The sequence below is a fragment of the Lactuca sativa genome, chromosome 4, assembly GCF_002870075.4.
Source record: "Lactuca sativa cultivar Salinas chromosome 4, Lsat_Salinas_v11, whole genome shotgun sequence".
In the NCBI taxonomy this organism is placed as follows: Eukaryota; Viridiplantae; Streptophyta; class Magnoliopsida; order Asterales; family Asteraceae; genus Lactuca; species Lactuca sativa.
The window spans coordinates 315,434,434-315,451,352 of record NC_056626.2 but is presented as its reverse complement, the minus strand read 5'-3'; positions in this window follow the sequence as shown (position 1 = coordinate 315,451,352).

Here is a 16,919-nt window from a genome sequence, read left to right as displayed (position 1 = left end):
CATGTCAGGCATTTGCTTACGTAGGTAGCAATTTCGGCTTTCATGTTTTGCCACCAGTACAACTTCTTGAGATCGAGATACATCTTATCGGAGCCGGGATGTATGGAGTATCGTGTTTTATGGGCTTCGTCCATAATGATTTCTCTAAATCCACCAAACTTCGGTATCCAAATTCGATCCATGAAATAACGAATCCCGTTGCTCTTGGTCTCAAGGTTCTTATCCATTCCCCTTAGGGCTTCTCCTGTCACGTTTTCGGATTTCAAGGCTTCTATTTGGGCTTCCTTGATTTGCGTGGACAGGTGTGAATGGATCGTCATAGTTAGGGACTTCACTCGGCGTCCTGAGTACTCCTTCCGACTGAGTGCATCAGCCACTACATTAGCCTTTCCAGGGTGATATCGAATTTCGCACTCGTAATCACTTAGTAGTTCTACCCATCGTCTTTGTCTCATGTTGAGTTCCTTCTGATTGAGGATATGTTGGAGGCTTTTATGATCGGTGAAGATTGTATATTTTGTGCCGTAGAGGTAGTGTCTCCATATCTTCAGAGCGAAGACGACTGCTCCTAGCTCAAGATCGTGCGTTGTGTAGTTCACTTCGTGCGTCTTTAGTTGTCTTGAGGCGTAGGCGATGACCTTCCCTCTTTGCATTAAGACACACCCAAGTCCTTGGTTTGATGCATCACAATAGACCACGAAGTCCTCCGTTCCCTCTGGCAAGGTTAGGATGGGCGCACTACATAAGGCTCGGTTTAGTGTCTGAAATGCGCTGTCTTGTTTTTCTCCCCAGTCGAAGGTCACATTCTTCTGGGTTAGGGTGGTAAGTGGCTTGGCAATCTTTGAAAAGTTCGGTATGAATCTTCGGTAATACCCGGTGAGTCCCAAAAATTGCCGGATTTCTGTAGGGGTTCTTGGAGTAGTCCAATTATCTATTGCCTTTATCTTGGAAGGATCCACGTGTATTCCTTCTTTGCTTACAACATGTCCTAGGAAATCCACTTCCCGAATCCAAAATTCACATTTGGAAAATTTTGCGTAAAGTTTCTCTGCCCTTAATGTTTCCAGTACTTGGCGGAGGTGTTTGCTATGTTCTTCCAGGCTTCTTGAATAGATGAGTATATCATCTATGAACACGATCACGAACTTGTCCAGGAAAGGACGACATACTCGGTTCATCAAGTCCATGAACACTGCTGGAGCATTCGTCAATCCGAAGGGCATTACCACAAATTCGTAGTGACCATAACGTGTTCGGAAAGCCGTTTTGGGGATGTCTCCTTCCAGTACTCGCAGTTGGTGATAACCAGACCTTAGATCGATCTTTGAGAAGTAGCTTGCTCCCTGAAGTTGGTCGAATAGATCGTCTATGCGCGGTAAGGGATATCGGTTCTTGATCGTGAGTTTGTTTAGCTCCCGATAATCGATGCACATGCGAAAGGATCCGTCCTTCTTCTTCACAAATAGGACTGGCGCTCCCCATGGTGAGAAACTTGGTCTGATGAATCCCTTGCTCAGCAGCTCGTTTAATTGACTGGATAGTTCCTGCATCTCGGCTGGGGCTAAACGGTACGGCGACTTTGCTACAGGGGTAGCCCCGGGGATTAAGTCGATTCTGAACTCGACTTGACGTTCAGGTGGGATTCCTGGAAGATCTTCTGGGAAAATATCCGGGAAGTTACAGACTTCCGGAATATCTTTAATGTTTTTCGATTCTCGTTATTTGTCTACTACGTGGGCTAGAAAGGCATGATATTCCTTACGAAGATACTTTTGTGCTTTAATACAGGAAATGATTTGTAAACTTGAACTAGGTTTGTCGCCATAAATGACAAGAGTTTCGCCGTTTGGCAGATTTAAGCGAACAGCCCTTTCGTGGCAAAGGATATCGGCATGGTGAAGGCTCAACCAGTCCATACCAATGATGACATCGAAACTTCTTATGGAAATGGGCATAAGATCGACTTGAAACAAGTGCTCGTTTAAATTTAGTGTGCACCCTACGTATAAATCGTTTGCGTGTTCTGTTTTACCGTTTGCAATTTCTACAGTGAATACTTTATTGAGCGGTTGAGGTTTTTGATTAAGTAGATGTTTGAATTTATGACTCACAAAACTTCTCTCCGCACCGCAGTCAAAAAGTATGCATGCATAAGTGTTGTTGAGTATAAACGTACCCGTAACCACCGTGGGGTCCGCTATTGCTTCTCTCTGTCCTACTGCCAGCACTCTCCCCCACCGCCAATATTTCTTTCCTTGGGACAATCCCTCCTGAAGTGTCCAGTCTCTCCGCACCCATAACATGCCCGGCTTACTCCAGTGCCAGAAACCTGAGTAATTGGTCGTGCCGGTGCTTTACAGAAACGGGCTGTGTGCCCTTTCCTGTCACAGTTCTTGCAGTGCATCTCGCGACAAATACCATGGTGATGGTAGTTGCACTTGCTGCACTTGGGCAGAATCCCCGCATATGGTTTTGTTGGTGCAGAGGTAGCAGGAGTTGTGGTGGGGGTAGTAGCAGCATGAACCGCAACCATTTGTTTCTTTGAAGGTTCTTGTGAAGTTTGCCCCTTCCTTTTGTTCCAAAATTTCTTCTTGTTGTTGTTGTTGGCATTGATTTCATTGTTGCTGTTCCCTTTGGTTGGTTCAGCCATAATCGCCGCGACTCCTTGACAGACACCATGATCAACAAGAGATTGCGCTAGTTCCTTGGCGCTTGCGAAAGTCAAGGGTCTGGAAGCTAGCACATTTCCTCAAAGTTGGGGTGATAGTCCCCAAATGTATCTCTCAACCTTTTGGCTCTCCAGGGTTAACATTCCTGGGCAAAGTGTTATTAAGTCACTGAACCTATTGGTGTAACCAGCTATGTCCGATCCTACCATCGAGAGGTTCCACAGTTCCTGTTCAAGCTTCTGAATCTCGCCTCTTGGGCAGTATTCTCGAAGGAGCATTCTTTTCAGGTTTTCCCAACCCATGGAGTTTGCCACCACCAGGGTTAGTGTCTGGACGTGGCCGTTCCACCATGTCAGGGCGCGTTCAGAGAAAGTAAAAGCGGCAAACTTTACCTTGCTTTCTTCAGGACATGCACAGATTTCGAATACAGCTTCTGTTTTCTCTATCCATTGAGATAGAGCCAATACTCCCCCAGTCCCATAAAAGGGAATAGGTTTTCCGTTGGTGAAGTCTTTGTAAGTGCATACCCCTGAACGGCTTTGACCTTGGCCATTTGTAAAACTGTTTGTTCCTCCCCCCGATCCCTTGTTGCTCATTTGTGCCATTGCTGCAGTTACAGCAGCGGTTACAGCAGTCTGGAACATAACGGTGTCCATAATTGGAGGAGGTGGTGGAGGTGGTGTTGAAGTTGAGTTTCTGCGTGTTGATCTACGAGGAGGCATGTTCTGGTAGAGAAAAATAAGAATGAATACTATAAGTTTCTAATGTTTTGACAATCGTGTGTTAGTTGCATCTTGTAATTTGTTTTGACTTTAGTTTATGGTTTCAAGGTAGGCATAGAAATTTAAAACTCGAAATTTCTTAGAGGTATATAATAAGAAATACTTCATATTTATACATATAGGTCACACCTAAGGTGTGTTACATTGCATATCTTGTTTGGGAAAATTTGATCCTCCTAGAGATCTCCGATTACGGATACAACAGGGAAATAAAGGAAAAACTTTTATCCGAAATCCTAATCTATAACAAAATTGTTGGGCATCGAACAAGCTCTACTTGCGGCGTTTGGAGCTAGACTCGGCATCCGACCGTTTGACTCCCATTAGTCGCCTCTCAAGATCCGCTTGTTGTTCCTTCATCCCTCTTATTTCTGCCAGAGCCACTATCATTTGGTTCTGAAGTGTTCCCGTGTAGATTTGGGTATTCTCATGTAGTCCTTCCAAACGGTGGATGTCAGCGGCGTTACCTTGGGTAGCAGCATTGATTTCACGATCTCTGGCTGCTTGCCTGTCCGTCTCGTAGTTCTGGGTAGCTATAGCGTTCACGATAACAGGAAGTGCTCGATCAGCTGAGCTTCCCCCACTGACATTGTAAAAATCTCGGCACATGCCGAAAGGAGGGCGTACACCTTGCTGGCGGCTCCAGTAGTAGAGGTGACTTCCCCACATGGGAATGGGTCCCGGTTGATATGGTCTGATTTCGGGAGGATGGGGGATGGGAGGGTCGTACACTTCTGGCTCGGAGTCTGTCCCGCTAGAAATCTCCTCGATCTCTTCGTCAACTTCGAATTCCTCTCCGACTTCGACTTCGAATTCTCCCTCGATAACCCCTTCGGGTTCTTCCTCGACCTCTTCTTCGATTTCCTCTGGGTCTTCCTCCGGGTCTTCTTCTATCCAACCGCCGTTGCCTTGGTTTGGGTAGTAGGGATCTCCTGGTAAATGGAATCCGGCCATTTGTCTGTACTAGGATGGATGTATGAGAACTTTATAAGAAAAGAAAATTTTATTTAACGACTTATTATTCTTAACTATAAATTGTACAACTATTTTTAATAATACTCCTATAATATTTCAATTTGGCGAAACTAAATTAATTTGTATTTGGTAAGTTCTTGGCTTGTTGTCCACTACGACCATTCCTCGACGTACGTTGGTCAAATCCAGGATAAATATAGTTGATCAGGCTATATTTATTCTCGACATGATTACATACCCCGAGGCTCAATCGTAGTGTCGTAACTTGCCGTAATACTTTTTAGTAAAACTTGTTATGATACGAGATTTATGCATGCTTGTAAAAATGTATATCTTTAAAAGAATGTATTTTGTTCATGAAAATGTTTCACCAGAGGGTTTTTGGTCCCCTTTGCATTTATAGTTTGTATATCGTATGTGGTTCGATATACTTAGTTCACTATAAACAATGCTCTGATACCAATCTGTCACACCCCCAAACCAGAATGGCGGAAACATTCGGGGGTGGATGACTTCACGTAGTATCACAACCATTGAATATTGTAAAGAAAGTAACACAACCATCACATATATAATGAAAACGTATGTTGTTGCGTTATACATAATAGCAAAAGAATATTACAATGAGATGATAAATGTTCAATAATAAAACATCTTTAGTGTTTCCTTCTCCAAAAGCTGGTGGTTACCTGTATTACTGATTCCCTGAGAAATACAAGTGGTTTCGAAAAAATGTCAACAATTAAGTTGGTGAGTTCATAAGTGTTTTGCATTGAAAAGTATGTCCTTTTTTATAGTAAATCGATGAACGAGGTTTTCAGAAAATCCAATATTTTCTATAAATGATTTGAAAAGTTTCCCGTGTTGGAGTGCATTAGTGTTTTCCATGCTTGAATAATAGTGATAAAATTTGTATTAACAATAAAATGGAAAACTGAAATGCATGTATGAGTCTCGTAAATCTAACTTGTTTTTATACTTTTATGTGAGTTTTATAACCATGCTATTGACAATGATGGCCTGTAACAACGTTCTTCAGGCGTTGGAACTGTTATGACATTTGTCACCCCAGGCCTGCCGGCCTAGCTGTAGCTAACAGCTTAGGTGTGGGATTGTCAACCCCGTATAGATCTATACACAAGTATCACGCTCCCCCTACAAGTGATTATGGTATATAATACAGGACTTAATAATGCATACTCGAACGTACGTGAAGCTGTCTCACATTACTAGGTATAAACAGATTTATGATGATAAAAGACTGTACTTCTTTTGAAAGCATTTCATTTGTCGAGATGTATATGTAAAATGGATGAATCACTTGAATACTATGCTCATTATAGTTTGCCAAAAGTATGTTCCCATTTGGTAATAACAACCTGGTGATATAATATCTCTTTAAACATAAAGTTATTTTTGTATCAAAACTCTATAAGAACGATATTATAAAAATGATACTTTGATTTGTAATGTACTTGTATTCCCCCCCTAAAACGTGAAAAGAATTGGAAAGTAGGGGTATGAACTCACTCGTTTCGAAGAGAGAGGCTAGGGTTGAGCAGAACTTCGTCCGCGGATGGTTGCGTCGTCGGGCTCTTCGGGGATCTCTGCAGCGTAAATCTTTCGTCGGGGCTCGAGTGCGGAAACCGAGGTCGTCGGGATAGCTTCTTGTGCTTGGAAGTGTGTGAGAGTAACTGGGGATTTGAGAAAGGTGTGCAAAGACTCGAGCTCATGCCATCTATTTATAGTGCTGGAAGAGTGAGTACGCGGGGCGTAATTTTGGAGTACGCTGGGCGTACTCACATACGCGGCGCGTACGTCGTTACGCTGGGCGTAATATGGCGTCATGGCTTACAACTCCTGGCTAGCTAAGTGTAGCTTGGGCGGGCCGATGGGACTCGACTCTGGGTCTAGTACGCGGGGCGTAATCCCTGCTTTCGACTTCTAAATTCCGTAACTTTCGCGTACGATCTCCGTTTTTCGCGTTCTTTATATCCACGCGTAGGTGAGATTATGCTCTACAATTTTCATTTAGACTCCGTCGGCTAGTTTTCACTTTATTTTTAATGATATATTTTTAATAGGCCGGGCCTCCTAAAGGTCGTTAAAAAAAATTCATAGGTTCTTTATTCGGCATCGGTTTTCGTTTGTCTTTTTATTGTTTTATTACTACTGAGGAGATCTTCAACTTTCGTTTAGATTGCGTTAGCTAAATAACACTCGATCTTCAATCTGAGTTTTTTAGCCCTCTACTACCGTTACGAAACTTTGAAAATTCGTAACTTCTTCATATGAGGTCCAATTTGGGCGATCTTATTATGCACGTTCACCTTTCAACGAGATCTACGACTTTTGTTTAGATACTTAAGGCTTTAAAATGCATTTTATTGAGATTCTACTTTTTATGTCAAATATTGTTTTAACGTCGTGTCGTAAATATACGAGTGGTTATAATTTCTTCAATATAACTCGGTTTTGAGCGTTCTTTATGTTTTTGGAAACCTTGGCATGATATCTAATATTCGATGCATCCCAACTTAGATACTTGAACACTTTATTTTCGAGGTTAATTTCGTTGTACTTAGCTTCCGAGCGTTACAATGCTTTTGGAAAAATATAGGGTTGTCACAGTTTCCTTCCATAAAAAATATTGTTATGCCCTCACCTAATACATATATGTACTTCTACATGCTAAATATGATCCGTTTGTGCCCGAGGCTTTATTTGACACTCAGCAATTCCTAGCAACCTACCCTCGAATCCCACGTCAAACTGTGAGTTCATACACCTACGTTTTTCTGAGTTTTCATGTTTTCAAGTGGGAATACAAGTAAAAGTACAAGGAAACTTGTGCTCAAAATATATTATTTTGTCTAAGATAATTATATTTTCAGTATGCTTTTAACGTGGAAAACAAATTTACCAAGCGATTGAGAAATCAACTCGTAGAAACTGTTTTCGAAACTCGGTAACTAACTTGTGAACCATGTTGTAAAATATATTATTTTATAATAGATTCATGCAAATCATAAACAGGATTTTCGGTATTATTACTTGTAAATTTGTTAGTCTAAATGTTGGGGACACATCCTTGGTAACACTCCAACCGAATTCGAGAGTGTACGACTAGCACTTGTGACCAGAATCTCTTATAGGGAGAGCGTGACTGTTGTGTATAGATCTATATGGGACTGACTATCCTGCACCTAAACTTCTAGCTATAATTAGGCAGCCATGCCTAGGGTGACGAAGTCATAAAGGATACTGGCCCCGTTACGTCCCATATCAAGTTAATGTATGATTATAAAAATCGCAACCTAGATAAAGAAGACTTACTTTTGTAATAACGAAACAAGTGAACCAACCTCAAAGTAATAAACGATTTGATTAGTAGAGGGTATTAATAATACCCTTAGAATTTAGTTCACCACATATTTATTAGTTTTATTTATGTAATAAGGCTAATACACCTCACAGGAAGCAAACTAAGTTTTTCAAGAAAACTACGTCTAACAATATAAGTATAGTAGATACTTGTACACCTCGGACTAGAACCGATAACCAATCATCAACTTTTAAGCGAAAATATGGGATTTTCCAGAGATAACTCGATTTCTTATAAACAGGTTGTTCAACAACTAACTAATGGATGTTCAAACACACTTTCTATAAGAAAATATAGGATTTTCTTGGGAAACAATATTCAAAGGATCAAAGAAACATTTTTCACCAAAACTAAATACTTATGAACTCACCAGCTTTATGTTGATACTATTCCAAACTGCTTGTATTCTCAGGCCAACAATAGATAGGTACTCTTGCCAATTTTTTGAGAAGATGGAGCATTTTGGAGTCACGTATTTTACCCTTTTTATATATTGTTATGTACAAACTATGTTTTCAAACAGATGTAAATAATCATATTCTAATGTAATGGTTGTGTTTACTTCGCTTGCTATGATACAATTGTTGTGATACTACGCATGACGTCACCCACCCCCGAACGTTTCCGCCGATGTTTTCTGACGGTTCGGGGGTGTGACACATAACTACTAGCCTATAATCCAAAATCTCTCGTTATATCAGCCAACTTATGCTCTCGTGCAATAACCTATAATACAAAGAAAACTGAGTGGGTCAGGCTTGGGAGCCTGGTAAGCATATAGGGTTTTCATCCCACAATGTTATATATATATATATATATATATATATATATATATATATATATATATATATATATATATATATATATATATATATATATATATATATATATATATATATATTAGAACTCACAAACTTATATAATTTCACCATATAAAAGCAACCCTTATCGCACCCCATCAATCCTCACAATGACACAATCTAAACTCTCGTATCTAAAACCTTCCTCTTTACCTGATCCTTACTCACGGATCTAAAACTAATCTCTTCAACTGATCCATACTCCCGGATCTACAACTAATCTCTTCGCATGATCTATTCTCCCAGATCTAAAACTAATCTCCTGATCTGATCCATACTCTCAGATCAATAACCATGCCCAATCCATACTCCCGGACTAGGGACAATTAACTTAGTCTTAATCCATACTTCCGGACTAATAACAAGTTTATCTCTTTACTTGATCCATACTCCCGGATCTAAAACTAACCTCTTGATCTCATTATCAAACTCATCTTTTATCACACACCAACTATCTCATCTACCCATGTTCTACCCAACATATTTGTAGATATAAAATACATATACACTTTAACTCATTTAAAACTATATAAAACACCCATTCCGCACTCATCTTAAATATACAACAATATATAAACACATAGCACGTATTTAATAGCAAATACTTCATATTTATGTGTTAGAAGAGAATGACTACACACTCACCCAAAACATATACTTAATACATTCAAACAATATTTGTATTAAAATCGTGTTTATGAAAGGGACTATACACTCACCCAAAACATATACTTAATACATTCGAACAATACTTGTATTAAAATCGTGTTTATGAAAGGGACTATTCACTCACCCAAAACATATACTTAATACATTCAAACAATACTTGTATTAAAATCGTGTTTATAAAAGGGACTATACACTCACTTGATAAGACAATGATCGAACAACACCTCGTCTCTTAAAATAATATTCTTCGCTGAAACCGGGATGTTTTCTCCAAAACCAGGCTTCACGCGGGCAGAGTTTTGGCTCAAAAACTATATTTCTTGGGATTTTCGGGGCTTCGGGACTTGCTTCGGGTTTCGGGATTGATACAGGGGCTTCGGGGGGAAAGCTTTTCAAATGGAAGAAAGAAAAGGGTGGAAGAATAGAAAATTAGCAAACAATCCGAGTGGGGGTCGCATCGTATTTATAGGGGCTGAACCCCGGGTTACGTTGGGCGTAATCAAAGGTTACGCGGGGCATAACACCTCTTTCATGTGTACGCTGGGCGTACCGGGTGGATAGGATCGGCGCATCACGAATTCAGGTATTATCCGAATTTATATTTTATTTATAGATTTTAATTATTTAAAAACTTCATAAACTCATATCTTCCTCATACTTGCTCCGTTTTCGATGTTCTTTATATCCACGCGTAGGTGTGACTATGCTCTACAACTTCCGTTTAGACTCCGTCGGCTAATTTTGATTTTATTTTAATTATATTATTTTTAGTAGGCCAGAACAGGAAAACTTCGTTATAAATTCATAACTTCTTCATCCAACGTCCATTTCCGTCTGTCTTCTTACCGTTGCACTACTATTAACGAGATCTTCGATTCCCATTTATATTGTTTCGGATAAAAATCACTCGATCTAAAATTCGAGTTTCGGGCTGCATACTGTTAAGCTGAAACTTAGAAAAATCATAACTTCCTCATACGAAGTCAGATTTGGACGTTCTTTTTATGCAAGTTCTCGGTTTAACGAACTCTACAACATTCATATAGATCGCTAAGGCTAAAAAGCCTTTTATCAAAATTCACTTTTTACGTCACACAACGTCGTGTCGGTTCTGTCGTGAAAGTTTGACAGGTCATAATTTCTTCGTTATAACTCGGATTTTGGCATTCTTTATATATCTGGAATCCTTGTCACGACCACTACAACATAGTTAAGATTATTCATTCTAAATAATCTTCTACCAAAAACTCATTTTTGACACTTATCGTCTCTAAATTGACTAGCCCTGGTCTACGGGCGTTACATCCGCCCTCAAACGATTCCACCATTCTGATTTGGGGGTGTGACAGATTGGTATCAGAGCATTGTTTATAGTGAACTAAGTATATCGAACCACATAAGATATACAACCTATAAATGCAAAGGGACTAAAACTCTCTGACAAAACGCTTTCGAGCCTACCTTACTTCATTAAATGTTAGTTTTCATAAATGTAGAAATACATGCATGCAACAGTTTAATGTCATAGTTAGAACCATACAAAAGTATTAAGATAAGTTGGACAGTATAACTGAGCCTCGGAATATGTAATAAGATCTAGAATGAATATTAGTCTGATCAACGATATTTATCCAAGATATGACCAACATATGTCGGGGAATAGTCGTAGTGAGCAACAAGTCAAAAGCCTACCAAAGTAACACTAGAATCAAACCTACAAATTTAAATACTATAGGAGTATTTATGACACAAAAAAAACTATAACAAGCGAGTAAACCCCGACATCTCGTTAGGACTAGGATCTACAATTAAAATAAAATTAACCTTATAAAAACTAAAAACTTTCACTAACAGGGCTATAATTGCAAAGTGCATACTTTAAGGTTACATAGGTTGCATGGGCTTAGGATTTATGATTTCGCTTTAGGCTCTTTTCCTTGTTTGGATGTGGGCTTGGAGTGAAGCTACATATCCAACGGCCCATTCAATCTTGATTGTATGTAGTTAGTATACACTAGGTCATTATAGGAGGAATCGGAGTAGGTCGTATCATAAAATTTCTCTTTACACTCAAATTCGATATATAACTCTCTTATCTCTGTTCTCGATCAGACGAAATGGCAAGATTTCATATCCCCGGGGATCCCTACTACCCAAACCAGGGCAATGGAGGTTGGATTAAGGAGGATCCAGAAGAGGATCCCGAAGAGGTTCCTAAGGAAGATCCAGAAGAGGATCCCGAAGAGGATCCCAATGAAGAGGAAGAGGAAGCAGATAATGAGGGAACTATCTCATAACCCGAGGTCTACAACCCTCCCCACAAGGCACCAAACTCCTGATGGAACTTTCAGGGTTTGGCGCCCCACTAGCTATAGATATGAAACAATGGAGCAAGGACCAAGGACAACGTCCACCCTAAGGCATGGGAAAAGGCTTTTATAACCTCGATAACAGAGCTTCAGTTGACAGAGCACTCCCTGTCATGGTTCGTCGCCTCGTCAATCAAGGCGACCAAGAAAGGGTAAACGCCAACCAAATCATGGATGTTGATGACACTGCCCAAATCACGGCGGTACGTCTTCGTCGCCTGGACGAAGAACATGATCGAACAATAGAGCACACCTTTCCCTTCAGAAGGACATTACCGCTGCTAGAGCCGAGGTAAGGGAGTTTCGGAAAAACCAAGCCGCAATGGAGAGGCGCGTCATTGAGGCAGAACGTCAAGTAGCTCGAGCTCGAACTTCCACAACAACATACCATGGTCCGCAGCTTACCACCTTCTTGGAGTAGAGCGCATACTTTTTGCGCTATGTATATACTTATCAAGTGAGCGTTGGTGCTACTGTTTCCTTTATGTATGTAAACCCGACATATTTTGAGTACACAATTCGAGGGTCTGAATGCTATCGAATTTTCCCATTTTCATTGATGTACTCTAGACCTGTGTTAAGGTCAAATTTTCCTAATCAATGTATCAAATATTAATATCAATGAGATTGACACACATTTGTTATTTCATTTGGCATTTCATTAAGCTCTTAAAACACTAAGGAAATCATACACTTATTATTGTAAGTTTCCACCACCACCCCATTAATGGAAAATGTTGTTTTCCAGGCTACCGTAACAGCTGCTGTTACAGCAGCAATGGCACAAACGAGTAACAACGGGTCGTGAGTAGGAATAAATAGCTCTATTAATGGCCAACACCAAGGTTGTTTCGGTGAATGCACTTACAAGGACTGCGCCAACAGCAAACCCATATCCTTTAATGGGACTAGAGGAGTTATGGCTCTATCCCAATCGATAGAGAAAACAAAAGCAGTATTTGAGATCTACTCATGCCAAGAAGGGAGCAAAGTAAAATTTTCTTCCTACACTTTCTCTGAACGATCCCCAACGTGGTGGAATGGCCATGCCAAGTCACTAACTCCATGGGATGAGAAAACCTGAAACAAATGCTCGTGCAAGAGTACTGCCCGAGAGGCGAAGTACAGAAGCTCGAACAAGAACTTTGGGGCCTTACAATGGTAGGCTTGGATATCACCACCTATACCAATAGGTTCAGCCACTTGGTAATACTTTACCCGGGAATGGTTGCTCTAGGGACCAAGAAGATCGAGAGATATATTTGGGGGCTGCGACCCCACATTCAAGGAAGTGTACTTGCTTCCAAGCCAGTTACTTTCGATATTGCCAAACAGCTGGCACAATCCCTCGTTGACCATGGTGTCTACCAAGGATTCATGATTGCAATTCCGAAGCAACCTATAGAGAGCAACAACAACAACAACAACAACAGCAACAATACCAACAAGAAGAAGAAGAAGAAGAAGTTTTGGAACAAAAGGAAGGGTCAACCTTCGCAAGAACCTTCCAAGAAACAACAACTAGTGACAGTTCATGCCGCTACTACTACCACCGTTGTTCCTGTCACCCCTACACCCGCAAAGCAATATGCTGGAAACCTACCGAAATGCAGCAAATGCAATTACCATCACAACGAAAATTGTCAGGTGATGCACTGTAATAACTGCACAAGGAAAGAGCACACTGCCCGTTTCTGTAAGGTACCAGCACAACCAATCACCCAAGTTCCTAGAGTCGGGGTGAGCCAGGTGTGTTATGGGTGTGGCAAAGTTAGCCACTACAAGAGAGATTGCCATAAGTCAACGAATGCTGGCGGTGTAGGAAGAGTTCTAGCAATAGGGCAGAACGAAGCAATAGCTGATCCCGCGGTGGTTATGGGTACGTTTCTCCTCAATAGTGCCTATGCATGCATACTCTTTGATTGTGGTGCAGAGAGGAATTTCGTGAGCCATGAATTCATACATTTGCTTAAAAAAAGCCCCAATCACTTAATAAAATATTTATAGTAGCAATGGCAAACTGTAAAACAGAAAGCACAAACGATATATACATAGGTTGGACGCTAGATTTAAATGAACACTCGTTCCAAATCGATCTAATGTCGATCACTATAAGAAGCTTTGATGTCATCATCTATGTGGACTGGTTAAGCCTTAACCATGCCGATATACTTTGTCACTAAAGGGCTATTTGCCTTAATCTGCCAAATGGCGAAACTCTTATCATTTATGGTGATAAACCCGATACAAATTTACAAATCATCTCTTGCATCAAAGCCCAAATATATATGCGCAAGGAATACCATGCCTCCTAGCCCATGTGGTATATAAGGAAAAAGTAAATGAAAGATATCAAAGACATTCCAAATGTTTGCAAGTTCCCCGGTGTCTTCCCTGAGGATCTTCCAGGAGTTCCACCAAATGTCAAGTCGAATTCAGAATCGACTTGATTCCTGGAGCTACCCCAGTAGCAAAATCGTCGTACCGTCTAGCCCTGACAGAGATGTAGGAATTATCCAGCCAATTAAACGAACTAATCAATAAAGGATTCATCAGGCCGAGCTTCTCACCATGGGGAGCACCAGTCCTATTCGTAAAGAAGAAGGATGGATCCTTTTGCATGTGCATCGACTACCGAGAACTAAGAACTAAACAAGCTCACAATCAAGGAGCGCTAAGGCATCAAATTTCAAACTTATTATATCATCATAATGTAATTTCTTTTCAAAAATGTACTACAATCAACAATGTAACTTTTTAAATTATATATATGATGGTTGTGTTTTCTTTCTTTACTATTTACTCAACTGTTATGATACTACATGACGTCATCTGCCCTCGAACGATTCCACCGTTCTCGTTTGGGGGTGTGACAGATTTTGAGGGCGAAATCTAATTTAAGTAGGGGAGAATTATAACATCATGTTTTGGATCGTTTTGTGATTTAAGGCTCGTGGGTCCTAATCCAAGTATGAGAAGGTTTTGAGGATTTAAGGGATAAATTTTAGGCCAAATTTGGATATGGATAAGGTAGCTTGTTTGATAATAGAGTTCGGGTTGTGCTTTAGACCCCAAGAGTATCGGTAAAGGCGTTGGCTTGGTCTATTAGGATTTTTGGGTTTTTGTTCGAGGAGCTTTAAGGCAATGATGTATTGCTAGAAGCATAGGGCTTCTCGCCACCTTTTCATGGATATAAGGTTCGTTAGAAATTGACTTATAACAAAGGAGTTACGATAACTTGAAGTTTTGGAAAGTTTGGCCCTTGGTGGAATAAGTTGGCAGATTAGTCCCATGTGCCGAGCAAAGTGACGCACGGATGAACTCGGTACTCCCAGCGTACCTAAAGGTACGCCAAGCGTAATGATCAAGATGCCAAACCTTATTTTTAGGGTTTGGGCACTATATAAAGATCATTATAACCTCAAGACTCCCTCATGTATCAGCCTCCATTGTTCTGAAACCATAATTTCGAACCCTAGCCTCCTCCCAGAGTGGTTTAAGCTCCTTGTGTGCATCTTTAGTGGGTTTTGGTGTTCATTCAAGAATTAGGACTTGATGAAGATTGGTGGATCAAAGGGAAGGCTTCTAGATCTGAACTCCCTTCTTCATTTCCAGTATTAGAGGTATAAAGCTCCAACCTTGCTCATTTGAAACTTAGATCTAGTATTAAATGAGTTTTGGCCGCATTTTGGTCTTATGGGTGAGATCTAGTGGTTTGCTACCACTCTAGGGGCTTTGATTTTCTACTCTTAGTATCTCTAAGGTCATTAGATCATAAAGGTGCTTGTTTGATGCTTATGAATGGGCCATGCATGTGTTAAGGTGGTTTTTATGAGTCTTAAGGATTAGTTTGCATTGTTGGGCCTCTGTAAGATATGTAAACTGATAAACTTGCCAAGTTTATCAGTTAAGAGTGAATTTCGAAGGTTCCCTGAAGTTTGGTTGCAAAGAACTAAAGTGGTTAAGTTTGGAAATTACTTTTGGTTAAGCCGAGTTACGCCGTGGGTAAGAGTTGGTACGCCCAGCGTACCGTGTATAAGTCGCGATCCGGTTCTCCGTGTACTCCCAATGTAGATGAACGTACGCCCAATGTATGGCGTTCAGTTGGGCTTGGTCATGTGGTGTTTTGTGTTTCACGTTCTTGGACCACATTGTTGCATTGGGCCTTTTTGGGCCATTTGAGATCAACTTTTTGGGACTAAGGATTATTGGGCTTTAGGTTTAGGTCCATATACGGTTGGGCCCAATTTGGAAAATTTGGCCATTAGTGGGCCCTTGTGAATCATTTGCTTTTGGGCCTTGGTGGGCCCAATGGTTTTAGGTCATTAGTGGGCTTGCTTATCTGGCTATCTTTGGGCCTAAGGCTGGAGTCTAGCCTTGTTCAGTTATTGATTACGGTGTTGGGTGTTTGGCTCAGATTGAGAGTAGTTATCAACAACATCGGTAGTGTAGGATTAATCGCGAAGTGTTGAGGTGTGTCTTCTCACTATATTTACATGTGTGGTAATGCATGAGTGACCGAGGGGTCTTGTTTTTCTTATTGACCGTAGGGTCTTATTTATGTTGTTGACCGGAGGGTCTTATTTATATTATTGACCGGAGGGTCTTATTTGTATTGCTGACCGGAGGGTCTTATCTGCTTTATGTGTTATCATACATTCTATCTTTGTGACTTATGATGTTATACTATATACTGTATATATATATTGAGCTATGACCGGAGGGTCCACACCGAGCCGTGAGACCGAAGGGTCTTCACTGAGGTACATCTCCGGATCGTGGAAGGTGGACGCATGATTGTACACATCCATCGGTTTTTGGAGATTTGAGGATTATAGGATACTCTGATATTGTTTTGATAATAACTTACAACATATGTGATGACTTGAATTTATGAGTAATATTTTAAGAATTAAAAATGAAAATTTTGTCTTGAAATTTGAGGTGTTACAAATTGCATTTAGAATTCATAAATTTTACAAACTAAATAACTTCGTTCATGCACATAGACCCTCAATTTAGTTATTTTTTGGATCAAGAAAGGAGCATATTAGCGGATAGAAAAGAAAAGTATATGTGCATGTATTGGAGATGTCATATTAAAATCATCATATTTATGAGTTATCTCACCCTCTTCAATGTTTTTTATTATCATTTCATCTGTGCTCATCTTAAGTGGTCATATTAAAAGCCTTATAGTCAAGAAAGTT